The following is a 19,993-nucleotide window of genomic DNA, read 5'->3' as shown; positions in this document are numbered from 1 at the left end:
AGCCCACTGCTGGGTAGGGCCTGTCTCTATATGTTGCCAACTTGTACTTCCCAAGCGCTTAGAGCGCTCTGCACACAGTAAGCGCTCAATAAATACGATTGAATAGAATAAACATGGAATGAATGTGAGCCCCCTTCCAGACTGTGAGCCCACTGCTGGGTAGGGACTGTCTCTCTATGTTGCCAACTTGTCCTTCCCAAGCGCTTAGAGCGCTCTGCACACAGTAAGCGCTCAACAAGTACGACTGAATGAATGCATGACCGCCTCTATCTGTTGCCAACTTGCACTTCCCAAGCGCTTAGAGCGCTCTGCACTGAATATAATTGAGTAAATCATCATCATCAATCGTATTGATTGAGCGCTTACTGCGTGCAGAGCACTGTCCTAAGAGCTTGGGAAGGATAGGGTAGGGTAGGGTAGGGTAGGGACTGTCTCTATGTGATGCCAACTTGTACTTCCCAAGCGCTTAGTACAGTGCTCTGCACATAGTAAGCGCTCAATAAATACGATTGATTGATAAGTCGGCAACATAGAGAGACAGTCCCTACCCAATAGTGGGCTCACAGGCTGAAAATATTGAATGAATGTGAGCCCACTGTTGGGTAGGGCCTGTCTCTGTATGGTGCCGACTTGTCCTTCCCAAGCGCTCAGTCCAGCGCTCTGCACGCAGTAAGCGCTCAATCAATACGATTGATTGATTGATTGACTGATTGAATGAATGGCGACGGGGGGGGGGGCCTGGCCCACCCCCCCCCGGCCCCTTCCTTCCCGCCGGGGGTGGCCGTTGCTAAGGGCCCGGTTGGCGCCAGGCGCCGGCCCTTAGCAACGGGGGCCCGGCTCCAGGCCCGGCCGGCCGCGCCTGCGCACTGGGGCCCGGCGAGGGAGGCAGCAGGAGGAGGAGGAGAAGGCCTGGGCGCATCAGGTGCAGTGGGCGGAGGAGGGAAGGGAGGGGAGGAGCCGCCGTCGCCTCCAGTGCGGGGATTTCCAGCCCTCGAGAGGAAGTGCTGTCTGTGTGTGTGTGTGTGTGTGTGTGTGGAGAGAGAGAGAGAGTGAGTGAGGGAAGGATTACAGCACAGAAGGGACTTTCCAGCAGCAGCAGCAGCAGCAGCAGCAGCAGCAACAGCCTCCTCCTCCTCCTCCTCCTCCTCCTCCTGCCCGCACTCCTCCGGCGAGATGGGGCTGAAGGGGGAGGAAGAGGGTGCGGAAGGGGGAGGAGGATCCGCTTGGCTCCCCTAGCCGCTGACCCCCTCCCTCCCTCCCTCCCCCCCGACCCCCAAGGAGCAGAGAGGGTAAGAGAGGGGAAGGGGGAGGGCCCGGGGAAAGCCGATGCTTTGTAGGCCCCCTTTCCTCCCCCCCCCCCCCTTGCTCCCACCCTTTGGGGGGTGTCTCTCCCAGCCTCCCCCAGCCAGGCTCTGACTCTGCCCCCAACGCTCCGCTGTGCCCCCGCCGTGGGGGGGTCATTCAGTCGGATTTAGTGAGCCCTTACTGTGTGCAGAGCACTGGACTCTTCATTCACTCAGTCGCATTCATTCAGTCGTGTTTAGTGAGCGCTCACTGTGTGCAGAGCACTGGAGTATTCGTTCATTCATTCAGTCGCATTCATTCAGTCGTATTTAGTGAGCCCTTACTGTGTGCAGAGCACTGGAGTATTCGTTCATTCATTCAGTCGCATTCATTCAGTCGTATTTAGTGAGCCCTTACTGTGTGCAGAGCACTGGACTCTTCATTCATTCAGTCGTGTTTAGGGAGCGCTCGCTGTGTGCAGAGCACTGGAGTATGCGTTCATTCATTCAGTCGCATTCATTCAGTCGTATTTAGTGAGCCCTTACTGTGTGCAGAGCACTGGACTCTTCATTCACTCAATCGCATTCATTCAGTCGTGTTTAGTGAGCGCTTACTGTGTGCAGAGCACTGGAGTGTTCGTTCATTCACTCAGTCGCATTCATTCAGTCGTATTTAGTGAGCGCTTACTGTGTGCAGAGCACTGGAGTGTTCGTTCATTCATTCAGTCGCATTCATTCAGTCGTGTTTAGTGAGCCCTTACTGTGTGCAGAGTGCTGTACTCTTCATTTCGTATTTAGTGAGCCCTTACTGTGTGCAGAGTGCTGTACTCTTCATTCATTCAGTCGTATTTAGTGAGCGCTCACTGTGTGCAGAGCACTGGAGCATTCGTTCATTCATTCAGTCGCATTCATTCAGTCGTATTTAGTGAGCCCTTACTGTGTGCAGAGTGCTGTACTCTTCATTCATTCAGTCGTGTTTAGTGAGCGCTTACTGTGTGCAGAGCACTGGAGTATTCGTTCATTCATTCAGTCGCATTCATTCAGTCGTATTTAGTGAGCCCTTACTGTGTGCAGAGTGCTGTACTCTTCAGTCGTATTTAGTGAGCGCTTACTGTGTGCAGAGCACTGGAGCATTCGTTCATTCATTCAGTCGCATTCATTCAGTCGTATTTAGTGAGCCCTTACTGTGTGCAGAGTGCTGTACTCTTCATTCATTCAGTCGTGTTTAGTGAGTGCTTACTGTGTGCAGAGCACTGGAGTATTCGTTCATTCATTCAGTCGCATTCATTCAGTCGTATTTAGTGAGCCCTTACTGTGTGCAGAGTGCTGTACTCTTCAGTCGTATTTAGTGAGCGCTTACTGTGTGCTGAGCACTGGAGCATTCGTTCATTCATTCAGTCGCATTCATTCAGTCGTATTTAGTGAGCCCTTACTGTGTGCAGAGTGCTGTACTCTTCATTCATTCAGTCGTGTTTAGTGAGTGCTTACTGTGTGCAGAGCACTGGAGTATTCGTTCATGCATTCAGTCGCATTCATTCAGTCGTATTTAGTGAGCCCTTACTGTGTGCAGAGTGCTGTACTCTTCATTCATTCAGTCGTGTTTAGTGAGTGCTTACTGTGTGCAGAGCACTGGAGTATTCGTTCATTCATTCAGTCGCATTCATTCAGTCGTATTTAGTGAGCCCTTACTGTGTGCAGAGTGCTGTACTCTTCAGTCGTATTTAGTGAGCGCTTACTGTGTGCTGAGCACTGGAGCATTCGTTCATTCATTCAGTCGCATTCATTCAGTCGTATTTAGTGAGCCCTTACTGTGTGCAGAGTGCTGTACTCTTCATTCATTCAGTCGTGTTTAGTGAGTGCTTACTGTGTGCAGAGCACTGGAGTATTCGTTCATTCATTCAGTCGCATTCATTCAGTCGTATTTAGTGAGCCCTTACTGTGTGCAGAGTGCTGTACTCTTCAGTCGTATTTAGTGAGCGCTTACTGTGTGCTGAGCACTGGAGTATGCGTTCATTCATTCAGTCGCATTCATTCAGTCGTATTTAGTGAGCCCTTACTGTGTGCAGAGTGCTGTACTCTTCATTCAGTCGTATTTAGTGAGCGCTTACTGTGTGCAGAGCACTGGAGTATGCGTTCATTCATTCAGTCGCATTCATTCAGTCGTATTTAGTGAGCCCTTACTGTGTGCAGGGTGCTGTACTCTTCATTCAGTCGTATTTAGTGAGCGCTTACTGTGTGCAGAGCACTGGAGTATTCGTTCATTCATTCAGTCGCATTCATTCAGTCGTATTTAGTGAGCCCTTACTGTGTGCAGAGCGCTGTGCTCTTCATTCATTCAGTCGCATTCATTCAGTCGTATTTAGTGAGCGCTTACTGTGTGCAGAGCACTGGAGTATTCGTTCATTCATTCAATCGCATTCATTCATTCAATCGTATTCATTGAGCGCTTGCTGTGTGCAGAGCACTGGACTCTTCATTCATTCAGTCGCATTCATTCAATCGTATTTATTGAGCGCTTACTGTGTGCAGAGCACTGGAGTATTCGTTCATTCATTCAATTGCATTCATTCAATCGTATTTATTGAGCGCTTACTGTGTGCAGAGCACTGTACTCTTCATTCAATCATATTTATTGAGCGCTTACTGTGTGCAGAGCACTGGAGTATTCGTTCATTCATTTCATCGCATTCATTCATTCAATCGTATTTATTGAGCGCTTACTGTGTGTAGAGTACTGGAGTATTCGTTCATTCAATCGCATTCATTCATTCAATCGTATTTATTGAGCGCTTGCTGTGTGCAGAGCACTGGACTGTTCATTCATTTATTCAATCGCATTCATTCAGTCGCATTTATTGAGCGCTTGCTGTGTGCAGAGCATTGGACTGTTCATTCATTCAATCGTATTTATTGAGCGCTTATTGTGGGCAGAGCACTGGACTATTCATTTATTCATTCATTCAATCGTATTTATGGAGTGCTTACCGTGTGCAGAGCACTGGACTAAGCGCTTGGGAAGGACAAGTTGGCAGTATAGAGAGATGGTCCCTACCCAACGGCGGGCTCACAGTTGTGTGTTTATTGAGTGCTTACTGTGTGCAGGGCACTGGACTGTTCATTCATTCATTCATTCAATCGTATTTATTAAGCGCTTACTGTGTGCAGAGCACTGGACTGTTCATTCATTCAATCACATTCATTCATTCAATCGTATTTATTGAGCACTTACTGTGTGCAGATCACTGGACTGTTCATTCATTCATTCAACTGCATTCATTCATTCAATCGTATTGAGCGCTTACTGTGTGCAGAGCACTGGACTGTTCATTCATTCATTCAGTCGCATTCATTCATTCATTCAATCGTATTTATTGAGCGCTTACTGTGTGCAGAGCACTGGACTATTCATTCATTCATTCAATCGTATTTATTGAGCACTTACTGCATGCAGAGCACTGGACTAAGTGCTTGGGAAGTACAAGTTGGCAACAGATAGAGACGGTCCCTACCCAACGGCGGGCTCACAGTTGTGTGTTTATTGAGCGCTTACTGTGTGCAGAACACTGTACTATTCCTTCATTCATTCAATCGTATTTATTGAGCACTTACTGTGTGCAGAGCACTGGACTAAGCGCTTGGGAAGTACAAGTTGGCAACATATAGAGACGGTCCCTACCCAACAGTGGGCTCACAGTCTTTGTGCCGGGACACAGCTCTGCAAGGCAAGGCCCCAGTCATTCATTCATTCATTCAGTCGTATTTATTGAGCGCTTACTGTGTGCAGAGCACTGTACTAAGCGCTTGGGAAGTACAAGTTGGCAACATATAAACAGAAAAACAGACGGCGGAACCCAGGAGTTGGGCCGCTCCAGCCCCTCTACTAGACTGTGATCCCGCTGTTGGGTAGGGACCGTCTCTATATGTTGCCAACTTGTGCTTCCCAAGCGCTTAGTCCAGCGCTCTGCACACAGTAAGCGCTCAATAAATACGATTGAATGAATGAATGAATAGTACAGTGCTCTGCACACAGTAAAGGCTCAATAAACACACAACTGTGTTTACTGTGCACACAGTAAGCTCTCAATGAATACGATTGAATGAATATGTTGCCAGCTTGTACTTACCAAGCGCTTAGTCCAGCGCTCTGCACACAGTAAGCGCTCAATAAATACGATTGAATGAATGAATGAATAGTACAGTGCTCTGCACACAGTAAAGGCTCAATAAACACACAACTGTGTTTACTGTGCACACAGTAAGCGCTCAGTGAATACGATTGAACGAATATGTTGCCAACTTTTACGTCCCAAGCGCTTAGTGCAGTGCTCTGCACACAGTAACTGCTCAGTAAATACGATTGGATGGATGAATGAATGAATAAAGCGGCTGCAGAAGATGGTTCAGTGAGTACCCCCTCTCCACCCCTCCCCTCCCGCACAGCTGCCTATGTAACATGCCTCCCTCTGTCCCTCCCTTTTCTTTTTTCAAAGTTTCCAGCCCTAGGTTTAGCTTCTATTTTATTGAAACCGATTTCTGCAACTCCATATGCAAGCCGGGTGGGCGGGCCAGACTTTTAAAGGAGCAGCGACTACCCCCCCACCTCTTTTTTCCTCCCCCCCCTCGGCTCTCTTTAGAGGTATTCCTTTCCTATAGGTTACCGAATCGCTTCTGTGGAACTTTGGAAAACTTTGTACGTGGAAAAAGAAAACAGAAATGGGTTCTGTCTTTGGAAAATGACGCAGGGTTACGGTTCCAGTGTGCAACTGGTGAGCGTTTGGCGCTTGGGGTTGAAAGGCGTATGAAAAATTGCTCTAGCGTGGTCGGGAAAATGAATTCCGTCTAATGGGAGCTGGAAAATCCGCATTTCAGGGTGGATAGTTGCGTCTGGTCAAAGACGGAGGGGACCCGTGCGTTTTTTTCCCCCCCCCAGAAAATATGAAAATAGAGACCTTATTTGTGGGTGTTTTCAGTTTGAGCAGATGGATGTTCGTTTCCCATTGATTTGAATAAGGCTGCATGGTGCCAAGGAGATACCGCTCCGGAGTATTTAAAATGATGAATAGGCTTTGGGTTAAAAAAAAAAAAAATAGCCATTATTTAAAAGTTTATACTGAGTCATTCCTCTGCAGATGAACCCCCTGACTCATAGTCAGAAAACTGCAGTGCCCTGTAAGATAGGAGAGCGGTGCATTTATAAATATATAGAAACATTTCTACCTTCAGGCCGTATTAATGACTTGATTTTAAAAGCCCGAAGCAGAGGGAGCCGTAGTTCTCCCCGGTCCCAGATTTTATACTCCCATCTCGGGGTGCTGCACGGTTGTTCCCATGTTTTAGGAGTGTTACCCCGTTTTTAGAGCTCTGTTTCGTTTAGATCTTTCCAAAGTGTTTGTTGAAGATATTAATTTTTCCTTTCAGAGTAGCAATGAAATAAAGATGGGTGAGGTGCCATGGATGTGCTTTGGAATTCAGAAGCCTTCGGTTAACAAGCCTTCTGAAGGGAAAGATTCATTTGATTTTTGCATATTCTGCTGAGAATAAATTCATAGCAAAAGATAGATGCATTCTGGTACCCCAGAGTCATCAGAGGAGCTGTTTTTAGCAGTATTGCATGCTTTTCTTAATTTACATTCACAGCATACAACTGGAGGAGCCATTATTTTTCAGTGTATGCCATGAATGCACCCTTGCAGTAAGTAGAAAAGCTTTTGCAAATTATGATTTTCAATCTCATATGTTTAGTCCAAATCCCACTCTGAATTAAAATCATTACAGTCACTACTTGGTGAAATCCCACATTCCATATTTTGAGCCTTTTAAAATGCCTTTCTTAAAAAGACTGCATCGCATGCAGTAAAGCCATTTTTCTATTTAGAGGAGGGGAGAAAAACAACTGTTGGAATATTTAAGTATCTTGGCATTTCGGGTAACAGAGCGATTATTTTACAAAATCAATTATGTGGTTAAAAACATTCCCAAGAAGCACAAAATAAGCCATACTCAAGCCCCTAAATGAAAATTTTTATGGCCAGAGTAGAAACCCAGGAGAGTAAAGGTTTATGATGGAAATGCTGACAGACCTTGAATTTTAACATCACTAGTTAACATGGTTGTAAAATCAAATCTGATCTTGGTTGAGGATGAAAACATAAGATATTTTACTGAAGAGCAATCTTTTCCAGCTGCCACAATCTAAAATGAAAACAAGCAAATGGCAGCCAACACAAATTCCAGGATAGTTTTCAGATTTTTATAAATATAAGTATGGCATTTTCTTATGCAGGGAAAAGAGGCTCTTCTCCAGTTATTTTATTTGGTTGACTTCCAGTTTCTTTTGGAATTAATTAGTCTGATGATCCCTGCTCTGAGATGGGCATAAAGGGCATTCAGGGGAAACAGAAAATACCGGGGAACCATTGTTTCAGTTTCATCACTTAAAAACCCCCCAAATAAATGAAAGATCTGTTTTGCCCTCTGAAATAACTGGAACTTTCCTGACTCCTCTTCCCATCTACCATTAAACACAATCGTAGCATTGCTCCATTATTAATATTAAAGCAGTAAGGGTTTAGATCCCCCCCCCCCCCCCAAAAAAAAGAAACATACTTGTTTATTAGGCCTGATACTTGTTTAAAGCTCTGCTAGCCTTTCTTTATTTTTTTTGTCGTGACATATTATAAAGGGGGCATGGTTTGGGAATTTAAAGGGTAGGTCAGCTAATGAACTGAATGAAAGATGAGAATAACGAAGACACTCCAAACTATAGTTTCCCTTTTAAATAATTTCCTTTGTGTCCTTGTTAGAGGCTACAAAAATAATACAAGTCTGAGTTAGACTAACCTAGTCAAGAATAAATTCCCCTCCTATATTTTTCTCTCTTTTGTAGCTAGTTGTAGCAAAAAATATCTCAACGGTATGTGATCTGACTTATCATTTATGATGCAGTACCTGGATTTGCTTAGTGCATCCAAGGTTACTGAATCTGCTTCCTTGCTCTGATCAGTGGAATAAGAACTGTTTGCCCAGGTTCTGAATCTTCTCTTGGCTGAAGACTTAGAAGGCAGAATTCCTCAGGCATTCTTATTTAATAGACTCCTGGAAAAATTTCTTGGGGAAATAGAGAGCACCTAACTTCGACATTTTTACGTTAGCATTTTTTACATCTGAGTGCCAAGGGAGACTAGAAAAGAAAGGTGTAAAGGAAGAGAAGGCAAGAGTATGTGAAGGATAAGATGTAAGATGGCTAGCCGAAGGACTAAATGCCAAGGATGATGATCAGAATGAGGCAGCAGAAGAAAATCAAGCAAAAGAAAGAGAAGGTAGCCGAGAGAGTCAGCAGAAAGGGAAACCAGAAAGGAGTTGCAGTGTGGGTCTGCAGAGAATAGGGTGGGGGTGAGGGAGGGAGGAGAAAGGGAGAAAACATTTCAAAGGTTTTCTAACTCTAAGCTCCTTGTGGGCAGGGAATATGCCTCTCAACTATGTTGTATGGTACTCTTAAGTGCTTAGGACAGTGTCCTGCACAGAGTAAGTACTCAATAAATGCCATTGATTGATTTTTAGGTGGACCAGGAGTTTATAATTGAGAGATGGTGGAATGTTTCCATGAATACAGTCTAGTCAAACTGCATCTCATGGTTAAAATGTAAGCTTTTAAGTCTGTTTTGATGCAAAAGTAAAAATTCAGGGCAGCTGTGCTTTGATCTATTTATACTTTCTTTTCCCTTGCAGTGCCTTAATGATTTAAAATAAGAGGCACCAGATAACCTTCCCTTCCATGAAAGTTGAGATCATAAACTGTACTCAGGTACTTCCCAACTTCTTTTTTGGTGCTTATCAAAACAAGGCACTGGATCTTAGATCCTGTGACACCCTCCCCCTCATTCCATTTAAGCTCTGTTCCCATTGTTTTAAGCAGATTAAATTATTCCGAGTTTTAAAGTCCAGAGATAGTAAGGAAAATGGACCGAGGAATGGATTCAAGTCAACGTTTAGGAGAGTGAAAGCAAAGAAGAAAAACTTAACCACCGTCTAGATGAGATGTTTTCAACTTTTTTGTAGAAACTGCCTTCAAGGTTTCACCTGAGGAATCTCCCTCCCGCCCCCACCATTTATACATTCTCTTTCTCTCCCTCTAACTCCCTCCCCCCCCCCCACCTCTTTTTCTCAAATACCCAGCCTCTGTCACGCCAACTCTTTCCTTCCTATTCCCCTTTGTGCAGAGGAATACCAGGAGGAGCCGGAATCAAGGGAACAGTAAAAGCCAGAGCTGGTGAGATGAGAAACCAATCTTGCTGCTGCTTCTTACAGCGTTCCCTTGTGCAGAGCTGCTGGGATGTTTCCTGCTGTGCTTCTTGGCCGAGGTTCCCACGAAGGCGAACACTTTGAGGAGGTGGTGGTGGTTGTAGTCAGAGCATCCACGCCTCTTTTCACCTGCTGTGGTTGCTGATAGCTCTTTCTTCCTGGACACTTTGAAGTTCTTTCCCATTAATAGTAGTAATAGTATTTATTAAGCACTTAAAGCACAGAGCACTCTACTGAGTGCTGGGAAAAAAAATCATAAGTAAGAGTTAGGCATGCTCCCTGGTCTTAAAAATGAAGCAGGGAAGAGATTGGCAACAGACACTACAGTAGGAAAGATGAACTAATAATGATATAAAATAATCACATGAAAGTACAAAGCCCAACAAGGCTGGTGGTAAAAGGACCTTCTGAAATGGGTAGAATCTACATGCTGCTGCTGCTTAAAACTCTCTGTCAATCAGTCGTATTTATTGAACACTTATCGTGTACAGAATCCTATCTTGGGAAGGCACAGTCTCTGCCCTCAAGAAGCATACAGTCTTGTGGGAGAAGGGAGGGCAGACATTAAAATAAACTACAGGTAGGGGAAGCACCGGGGTGTAAGACTACGTACATAAGGACTGTGGGGGTGGGGCGAGTTTCAAAATGCTTAGCAGGTTTGGATTGAAGTGCAGAGGGGACACCGAAGGGAGGGAGAATAGGGTGGAGAGATGAGAGGAGAGAGCTGTCATCATAAGGAGCCATGTAGCAGTGACGGAGATGCTGTAGCCATACTCAGTACTGCCGTAGCGGGTGTTTTCAGTAACACATTTCAGCTAGAATGCAATAGGGGAGAGGACCAGTCTTCTGACACGAGCCCCTTTGGGCTCAACCTACCGTTTTGTTGAAGAAACTGCTTGTACCACTACACGCGGCGTTGAAGCAGGTGAGTACTTCAGCGTGAGTTTTCCTGAACAGGAGGTTTTACAAGAACGTGCACCCTCATGTTGTAGAACTGAGGGTTTATATTGAAAACCGGTGACCTAGATGATCACTTCAGTTAGTATTTTCAGACATTGAAATTGTATTTGAAAGGTAAATAGCCGTGGCTCTGAGCCATATATGAATCTGAACTGGAACCAAACCCAATAAGGTTCTCATTATTTGCTTACCTAGTCTTATTATCCTGCATTTCCATCACAGTCTAAGTCCCAACAGATGTCCAAACACCTTGTGGACACTTAGGACTCCACAAGACCACACATGTGCCAGGTGCATGTTTTTATGTCAGAATTTTGAGGGATTAATTTTTGTCAGCACCTGGATAAGAAACAATTATTTTAACTCTCAGTTTTTTCAGTGTATTTGAGGTACTGAGCTAAGGTTAAGAAATGTATTATTCATAAGACTATTAATGTTCTTCCATTGGCGCAGTGTATTGTTTCTACATCAACTCTGCTCCTTTCCTTGATTTGGTACTAGGAGCACTCCGAAACTAAACGTATTGGGAATATTTTTGTGCCTCGTGGTTTAAATGCATTAAAAGGCACAAACATCAGTGGCTGCTGTTCAGAATCTTAGGTGTTTGGTTGTGTGACCATGTTATACATTTTCAAATCTAATTTTCATGTTACTTTCCTTTTTTTTTTTTACCGAGTATGTGGTATATATCTGAGCCTGTCTTATTTTTCCAGGTGAAATCTTATTTTGTTGATATGTGGATTGAACACCTTTCCTCATGTCGCTTTGAGCAGCATCTTTCCATTCAGCCCTTTTTGCAGATTTAATTAGCATACTATTTCTCCCCTCATCCTCAATCTCTCAGCTTCCTTCGACACTGTGGACCAGCCCCTTCTCCTCAACACGCTATCCAGCCTTGGCTTCACAGACTCCGTCCTCTCCTGGTTCTCCTCTTATTTCATTCAATCGTATTTATTGAGCGCTTACTGTGTGCAGAGCACTGTACTAAGCGCTTGGGAAGTACTAGGCAGCAACATATAGAGACGGTCCCTACCCAAAAAGAGACGGTCTCTTATCTCTCCGGCCGTTCATTCTCAGTCTCCTTTGTGGGCTCCTCCTCCCCCTCCCATCCCCGTACTGTAGGGGTTCCTCAAGGGTCAGTTCTTGGTCCCCTTCTGTTCTTTATCTACACTCACTCCCTTGGTAAACTCATTGGCTCCCACTTCTTCAACTATCATCTCTACGCTGATGACACCCAAATCTGCATCTCTGCCACTGCTCTCTCTCCCTCCCTCCAGGCCCCTGCCTTCAGGACATCTCCATCTGGATGTCTGCCTGCCATCTAAAACTCAATATGTCCAAGACTGAACTCCTTATCTTCCCTCCCAAACCCTGCCCTCTCCCTGACTTTCCCATCACTGTAGATGGCACTACCATCCTTCCCGTCTCACAGGCCCGCAACCTTGGTGTCATCCTCGACTGTGCTTTCTCGTTCACCCCACACATCCAATCCGTCACCAAAACCTGCCAGTCTCACCTCCGTAACATCGCCAAGATCCGCCCTTTCCTCTCCATCCAGACCGCTACCTTGCTGGTTCAATCTCTCATCCTATCCCGACTGGATTACTGCATCAGCCTCCTCTCTGATCTCCCATCCTTCTGTCACTCCTCACTTCAATCTATACTTCACTCTGCTGCCCGGATCATCTTTGTGCAGAAACACTCTGGGCATGTTACTCCCCTCCTCAAAAATCTCCAGTGGCTGCCTGTCAACCTACGAATCAAGCAAAAACTCCTCACCCTGGGCTTCAAGGCTGTCCGTCACCTCACCCCCTCCTACCTCACCTCCCTTCTCTCCTTCTATAGCCCAGCCCGCACCCTCCGCTCCTCTGCCGCTAACCTCCTCACTGTACCTCGTTCTCGTCCGTCCCGCCATCGACCCCCGGCCCACGTCCTTCCCCTGGCCTGGAATGCCCTTCCTCCACACGTCCGCCAAGCTAGCTCCCTTCCTCCCTTCAAAGCCCTACTGAGAGCTCACCTCCTGCAGGAGGCCTTCCCAGACTGAGCCCCCCCTTTCCTCTCCTCCTCCCCATCCCCCCTGCCCTACCTCCTTCCCCTCCCCACAGCACTTGGATATATATTTGTACAGATTTATTACTGTATTTAACTTGTACATATTTACTGTTCTATTTATTTTGTTAATGATGTGCATATAGCTTTACTTGTATTTGTTCTGACGATTTTGACACCTGTCTACGTGTTTCGTTTTGTTGTCTGTCTCCCCCTTCTAGACTGTGAGCCCTTTATTGGGTAGGGACCGTCTCTATATGTTGCCGACTTGTACTTCCCAAGCACCTAGTACAGTGCTCTGCACACAGTAAGTGCTCAAAAAGTACAATTGGATGAATGAATGAAATGTTGAACACCTTACTAAATGGCTCTCCCTAACCAGAGTTCTTTGTTGTAAATGTAGCCTTCTCACTCTGCTCATTTTCCCTTCTTCTCTTTGGTGGCCTAGCAAGAGTATTATTACTGTAATAGTTATTATATGACACTTTATATTGTTGAAGTATTTTGCAAACATTAACTTGCTAATTGAGAATATGCCCCCGAGGCCTGTCCATTTGGAACATACAAGGAGCATAATGGTTAAACTCCAACACAATTTTATTCTCTTCATCCATTTTGGCACTTAATTATACTTACAGATTACTTAGGGGAATATAGTTGCTTTAAAGAAAAAAAAATCCTTTCCCCAATTAGAAAGAAAATGATGTAGGTTATTTTGGGGGAAAAAAATTGGCCCTGGATCTTTTAAAGCCATAATTATCTGTTGATGAATGTAGCCATCCCTAGTGTGATTCCAGCCCTTGTATCGTGTGAGTGTAGCATAATGTTTCTGATTCCAGCACTCCAGGTATTCCTGAAAGAGTGGCTGGAAAAGAACTCCCAAGAAAGAGGAGACAAAATTTAGAAGGGTTTATCAAGATTGGGTAGCATCAGGTTTATTTCAGAGATTTTGTTTTGTGGTGTTTTGGTTTCAGGGCTCCCAGGGTAAAATAGACTAGGTGGACAGGACAATGGACTTGGAAGAAAGGAAGGGTTTGACTGGAGCCAAGTGGGTAGTGGGGAAGATTCTAATTCGGGAATTTTCATTTTCATGTTCATGAATTACCATACCATACTAAAATACATCATGCTCGTATTTCTATTTTTAAACAGTATTTCCCCTAGTAACACAACCAAAGGCCTCTTCACAAAACCTTTTCCTTGAAGTTGAGGTTTTCACAGAAATGTCAACACATTTATAAGGCAGAAAATCTTTGTGTTATATGTAATGCAATTATACAAGTGATTGAGCCAGTGGGAACTAAGGAGTCTGTTTCTGACTCAGATTTCTCATAATCCAAAAAAAAAAGATATTTTGTTTGCATTTAAAATAGAGATTTGTGCAATTACACAATATGCACACTGTTCAAAATTAAAACCAGTCTCAAGTGAAGAATTTTTTTGTTTATCGTAATATAATATTAACCTGCTTAAAAAGACTGGCAACCTACCAGAAGAGCAGTTGACATTAAAGATGGTATCTGCAACCAAAGTGGGGATATTTTAGGAAGCAAGGCCTAACCATGTTCCGGTATTTGGGGGAAAAAAAATACTGAAAAAGATTTTTTTCCACAGACTACCATTCATTAATAAGCTTACTCCATTGAAGTCCCGGGGACAGATATCTGAACACTGCTCAGGGGAGGTGAGAAAGTATTGCTTGGCATTGACGACTGATAGGAACTCCTCAACCTGTGGGGAATTTTCCTCTTGTTGTATGTGACTTCGCTCAGTTTTATTTACTGCAGTGCTGAATGATCATTATTGAAAAAAAAATGATGTAATTAAAATAGTCTTACATCTTAATGAGCCTTTCCTTCACTGCCAGTAGACTGGTTTCTGTATTCTGTGCTCACAGGTGCAAGCCCTGTTCTTCTGCTTCTCTTAATTTGTTCCTCCTGCATGGTACCGAACTCTATAGGATGGTACTATCCGGCATCCAGAAAGATCAGGGATCTTTCCTGCAAATCGACTTGGCCAAAATCTGCCTCTGCTGCCAGATTTCCAATGTGATTTTTTTTTAGAAGTCAGAGCGTTCTGTGCAAAGGCTCTCCCCTCGCTATTCAAGGACTGGGTGGGGAAGTGTCCATACAAGTCATATCCAAACTTTTTGTATAAATTCTACTTGCCTAATGCTATTGGTATATATTGCTACAGTGTTGCTTTTCTTTGAACATTTTGAAAAAACGATTGTATTTCTTTGGTTAGTGCATAAAAGAACCCAGCGATAGGCAATAAGAAATATACGGTATGTAAGACTGGACCTGTATAGATCCATGTCTTTTTCCTAATCAATGCATTTATTAATTAAGCAATGATATTTTCAATCACTGACATTTATTGAGTATTTACTGTGCGCTGGACTTAGGAGAGTCCAATAGAGTTGAGGGATACGATCCCTTCCTTCAAAGAGCTTACAGTCTAGTGGGGATCTTACAGTCTAGCTCTGATTCATATACAGGGGTATGGCCCCCCATATTTACCCCTTCCCAATAGTCTCCTTTATAAAGAATACATGAAACCTTCACTTTCATTTTGAAAATCAGCACGGACTTTAGCTGTATATTTCCCTGAATTCTGGAAAAGCATTTTCATTGAGGAAGTGATTGAATTAGTAAGCCTAATTTCCTTTTCTCCTGACCCATTTGGACAAATTCCCCTAACGGTTATTATCTCTTTTTTTATTGAAGAAAAAATGGAGTGGCTGGGTTAACTCAAAAGTGTTTCTCAAAGTAGAGTTTCACAAAGTTTTCAAGTTCTGAGAAGGTAGCAGAGGTTGGAGCAGCAGAGAGTTCACCAGCTGTCTGTTATGGCAGAAGCAAACTTTGTGCAATATATGTTGGGTAGGGACTGTCTCTATATGTTGCCAATTTGTACTTCCCAAGCGCTTAGTACAGTGCTCTGCACATAGTAAGCGCTCAATAAATACGATTGATGATGATGATGATAAGGTGAACCCATCGTCCTTCACTTCCTGGATGGGCCTTCTCCCTGAACTCCTTCCTCAAACCACGCCCAGGCATTCCCACGCTCCTGCCACCTGGCACAGTGCCAATTGCACAATCCTATGCTCTCTGTAGCATTTCACCCCCAATCTGGAGAATGATTTAGGTGGTCCTGAAGCCAACATAATAATAATAATAATATTGGCATTCATTAAGCGCTTACTATGTGCAAAGCACTGTTCTAAGCGCTGGAGAGGTTACAAGGTGATCAGTTTGTCCCACAGGGGGCACACAGTTTTAATCCCCATTTTACAGATGAGGTAACTGAGGCACAGAGAAGTGAAGTGACTTGCCCAAAGTCACACAGCTGACAAGTGGCGGAGCTGGGATTTGAACCCATGACCTCTGACTCCAAAGCCCGTGCTCTTTCCACTGAGCCACGCTGCTTCTCTAATAATAATAAGGATGGTATTTGTTAAGTGCTTACTATGTGCAAAGCACTGTTCTAAGCACTGGGGGAATACAAGGTGATCAGGTTGTCCCACGGGGGGCTCACAATCTTAATCCCCATTTTCCAGATGAGGTAACTGAGGCCTAGAGAAGTGAAGTGACTTGCCCAAAGTCACACAGCTGACAATTGGAGGAGCCAGGATTTGAACCCATGACCTCTGACTCCAAAGCCCGTGCTCTTTCCACTGAGCCACGCTGCTTCTAACATCATCTAGTGTCCTCTGTTCTTCCTAGCTCTTCCACAAGAGCCCTCTCATCCTACTATGCCTAACAGTACTATTGAGGCTGTCCTAAAAATAAATGATAATCGTCATCATTTTGGTACTTGCTTAGCGCTTTCTATGTGCCAAGCACTGTTCTAAGTGCTGGGGTAGGTACAAGTTAATCATGTTGGACACAGTCCCTGTCCCATGTGCGACTCACAGTCTTAACCATTATTTTACAGGTGAGGTAACTGAGGCCCAGAGAAGTGAAGTTACTTGCTCAAGGTCACACAGCAGATATGTGGCAGAGCTCGGATTAGAACCCAGGTCCTTCTGACTCCCAGGACCTAGCTTCATCCACTGAGCCACACGGCTTCTCACAGTTTCTGAGGCAGGAACTGTGTCCAACCTGATTTTATCTACTCTGGTGCTTAGTACAATGCTTGGCACATGATAAACACATAAATTCCACAAATATTAACAATTGTAACCATAAGGAGGAGGTTGGTACCCCAGATGGAAACCATCCCTCTTGCTACCATTTATTTATATTAATGTCCATCTCTCTCTCTGAACTGCATGCTACTTGTGGGCAGGGAACTTGTCTACGAACTCTCTTATAGTGTACTCTCCCAAGTGCTTAGTACAGTGCTCCGTGTACAGTAAGTGCTCATTAAAAAGGATCGATTTTGATCGATGGGTATGTGTGCCCATCCTTCAAAAAATCATGTCCTAAAAATAAATGATAATCGTCATCATTTTGGTACTTGCTTAGCGCTTACTATGTGCCAAGCACTGTAATGTAAATACAAAAAAATAATGGAGGAAGGACCTGCTCCGTATGCATCGAGTGGTGTGGCAGATGTGGCATATAAAATGCTAACCATGCCCAAAGGGCAGCTCTGCTCCCTTTTAGCTATGAGATCTATTGCTATGCCAAGAAGGAAGCGAATTGCATGTTGTTCTTTGAGGTTATGGGAATTGGAGAAAGGGAAATGAAAACTATTGTGCTCTATAAGCAGATCCTGGGGGGGAAGGAATGTTCTAGGCTAGGTGCTTTGGACTAAGGTATAAGAAATTTTAGGGGTGTTTCAAAGTGTTACACGACTTCTCCCCCATCTCTTCCCCTCCCCCCCAGATCTCTCCCACATTTTCTCCCCCCCCATTTCTCCCCATCTCTTCCCCTCCCCGCCATATCTATTTATTTATTTTATTTGTACATATTTATTCTATTTATTTCATTTTGTTAATAGGTTTTCTTTTGTTGTCTGTCTCCCCCTTCTAGACTGTGAGCCCGCTGTTGGGTAGGGACCGTCTCTGGATGTTGCCGACTTGTGCTCCCCAAGCGCTTAGTACAGTGCTGTGCACACAGTAAGCGCTCAATAAATACGATTGATTGAATGAATGAATGAATTATTGTGGTGGCAACAGTTCCTGCTGTTCCTGATGAGCTCCCTCTTGCTGGGATCCTTAATGAGGCGAAAACCCTGGACAGTCCAAGAAGTAGAGTGGTAGGTTAGAAGAGAAACTGCTTCTCTTCTCTCTGGTGCCACCACTACCACTTTCCCAAGTTCGTGCCTCAGCCAGAAGCCCAACAAGAAGAGGTTTTGTAAGAGTGAAGCCCCTGGAGTTGGTGGTGGTAGGAGCAGTTTTTTCTTCTCATGTGTCAGAGACTGCATGTTCCTTTCCTTGACTCTGGCCCTTGGTGAATGCAAGATGGACTTTGCACTTTCCAAACTTCTTTTTTTTTTTGCTGGGCCCTAGGTGTGATGAGGGTGGATGGGGCGAATGAATGGGGCAAGCTGGAAGATGAAAATAGGGGGTACCACAATGTAACCTTGACTACAGGGATGCGGTTTATGAAACAGTTTGCAAAGCCCCACATTGGGGAGCTGTTGGAGCTGGAGAGGTCATCTGAAAGATGCAACTTCCCTATCTCCACGTGAATTTTTTACACTGTGAGCCCCAGTGGGACGGGGACCGTGTCATGTATCTACTCCAGTGGTTAGTACAATGCTTGGGGCATAGTAAGTGCTTACGTGCCACTAAAAAAACCTTTTCTGACAGCATAATAATTTTAAAAGTAGGGAGAGATGTGGAGACCATGAAGTAGGTTTGGAAGAGTCACAAAGGTGATTAAAGGAATGGGGAAAAGTTCAAGGAACTAGGATTGTTTAGTCAGAAGAGAGGGCTGAAGGCAGTTTAACAATTGTCTTCAAGTGAGTGAAAGGTTCACCGCAATTAATGAGCGTTTCTTCATTTTCATTGAAGCAGAGGGTGTAAGCCTAAAGGTGATACATTTTCTGGCATTCCAGGTTAAACATTGTTGGTTTAATCATATTTTACCCCTGTGCCCACTTCTGAGGAGACACACGAGCTTAGGAATGTCTTTTGTAGATCTGTTTACCAAATATTCATTCCTTTCAACTACCAGTGAGGCAGTGAAGAGCTTTGCAATTCTTGTTTTTCACACTTCTTATGTTGTGGCTGTCAGACAGGACTTGGTCTTTAGTGTGGTGTGTTTAGGATTTTAGTCAGTTTCAAAAAAGAAAAAAAAAGCTTAATGATCCTCAGAGTAAGACTTTTTTTGGGAGGGGGGGTGGTTTCCTTCCCTAGGCAATGTTCACAAGGTTTCGCCTGCTATTGCTACCTGGTGATCCAACGTCAGGGCATGGAAGGGCTTTGCCTTATGATTGGGTCTTCGACGTTCTCAGTGGTTTTGCTTTATTGGTGTGTTGGTACTGTCCCATTGTAATTTCAGTGGCGAACCTTCTGTTAATAAATTCGAATTCCTTTCTGATTCCTTGAGATTTTCCCTCTACCCTTCTTTCAGCACAGCCAGCTTTCCTCTTCATGTGTCTTCCGTAATCTAGAATCCTCTGGTTCTGCCTGCTTAACACTTGGACATATTTGGGAGTAGAGGTGTAAGAAAGGCATTTTAAGCAGAAAGATTCATTCTTTCAGTCATATTTATTGAGGGCTTACTAAGTGCAGAGCACTGTACTAAGCGTTTTGGAGGGTTCAATATAACGGTAGACAGGTGATGTGTTGACCCCCTTCATGGTATAGAATGCCTCAGTTCCTTCCAGGTTTAACATGAGCCTAAGGGTCCTTTGGCAAATGATTGTAGGAAGGAGCCTGAGCACTTTGATCCGTTACCCATATGAAAGGATGCTGCCATTTGGAGTGAAGAGTTCATACAAGGTATTTTTAACTTATTCCAGAGCAACTACCTAGTTTCATTTAATTCTCATGATGTTCAGGGATAAGAGAAGTTGATCTGATTGCATAAAATATATTAAACAAGCAGAGGAAAGCTAAACGTGAGGCATAAAACAATACAAAAGCATGTTCTTTTCTCTCAAGGACTTTACATCTAAACAACAGCGAGATGTAGAAGGAAAATCACCAAGAAGCAGAACTCACAAAGATGGCACTGTAGAAAGCAAAGGTTACGTGGCTCTTCCGATTTTTCTCATCTCCATCGGGACTAGGGATTAATGAGAAGCAGTGTGGCTCAGTGGAAAGAGCGCAGGCTTTGGAGTTAGAGGTTGTGGGTTCAAATCCTGGCTCCGACAATTGCCAGCTGTGTGACTTTGGACAAGTCACTTAACTTCTCTGTGCCTCCGTTACCTCATCTGTAAAATGGGGATGAAGACTGAGCTCCCTGTGGGATAACCTCATCACCTTGTAACTCCCCAGC

General features: G+C 44.3%; 1 protein-coding gene across 3 annotated transcripts in view; it reads left to right on the top strand.

Moving 5' to 3' along the window:
* Window positions 1-1,274: 1,274 nt before the first annotated feature.
* Window positions 1,275-19,993, top strand: part of TRAF3 (TNF receptor associated factor 3) — a 145,880-nt gene continuing 127,161 nt past the window's right edge. For 2 of the 3 annotated variants that reach the window (XM_038767251.1, XM_038767164.1), the window contains exons 1-3: window positions 1,275-1,289; window positions 5,937-6,049; window positions 9,459-9,552. The gene's annotated coding sequence lies outside the window, so the exon portion shown is untranslated. The remainder of the gene's footprint in view (window positions 1,290-5,936; window positions 6,050-9,458; window positions 9,553-19,993) is intronic. The other variant, XM_038767075.1, reaches the window with a different exon arrangement.

This window comes from Tachyglossus aculeatus, chromosome 1 (genome assembly GCF_015852505.1).
Source record: "Tachyglossus aculeatus isolate mTacAcu1 chromosome 1, mTacAcu1.pri, whole genome shotgun sequence".
NCBI lineage: Eukaryota > Metazoa > Chordata > Mammalia > Monotremata > Tachyglossidae > Tachyglossus > Tachyglossus aculeatus.
This window is presented reverse-complemented; position numbering and strand designations above follow the sequence as displayed.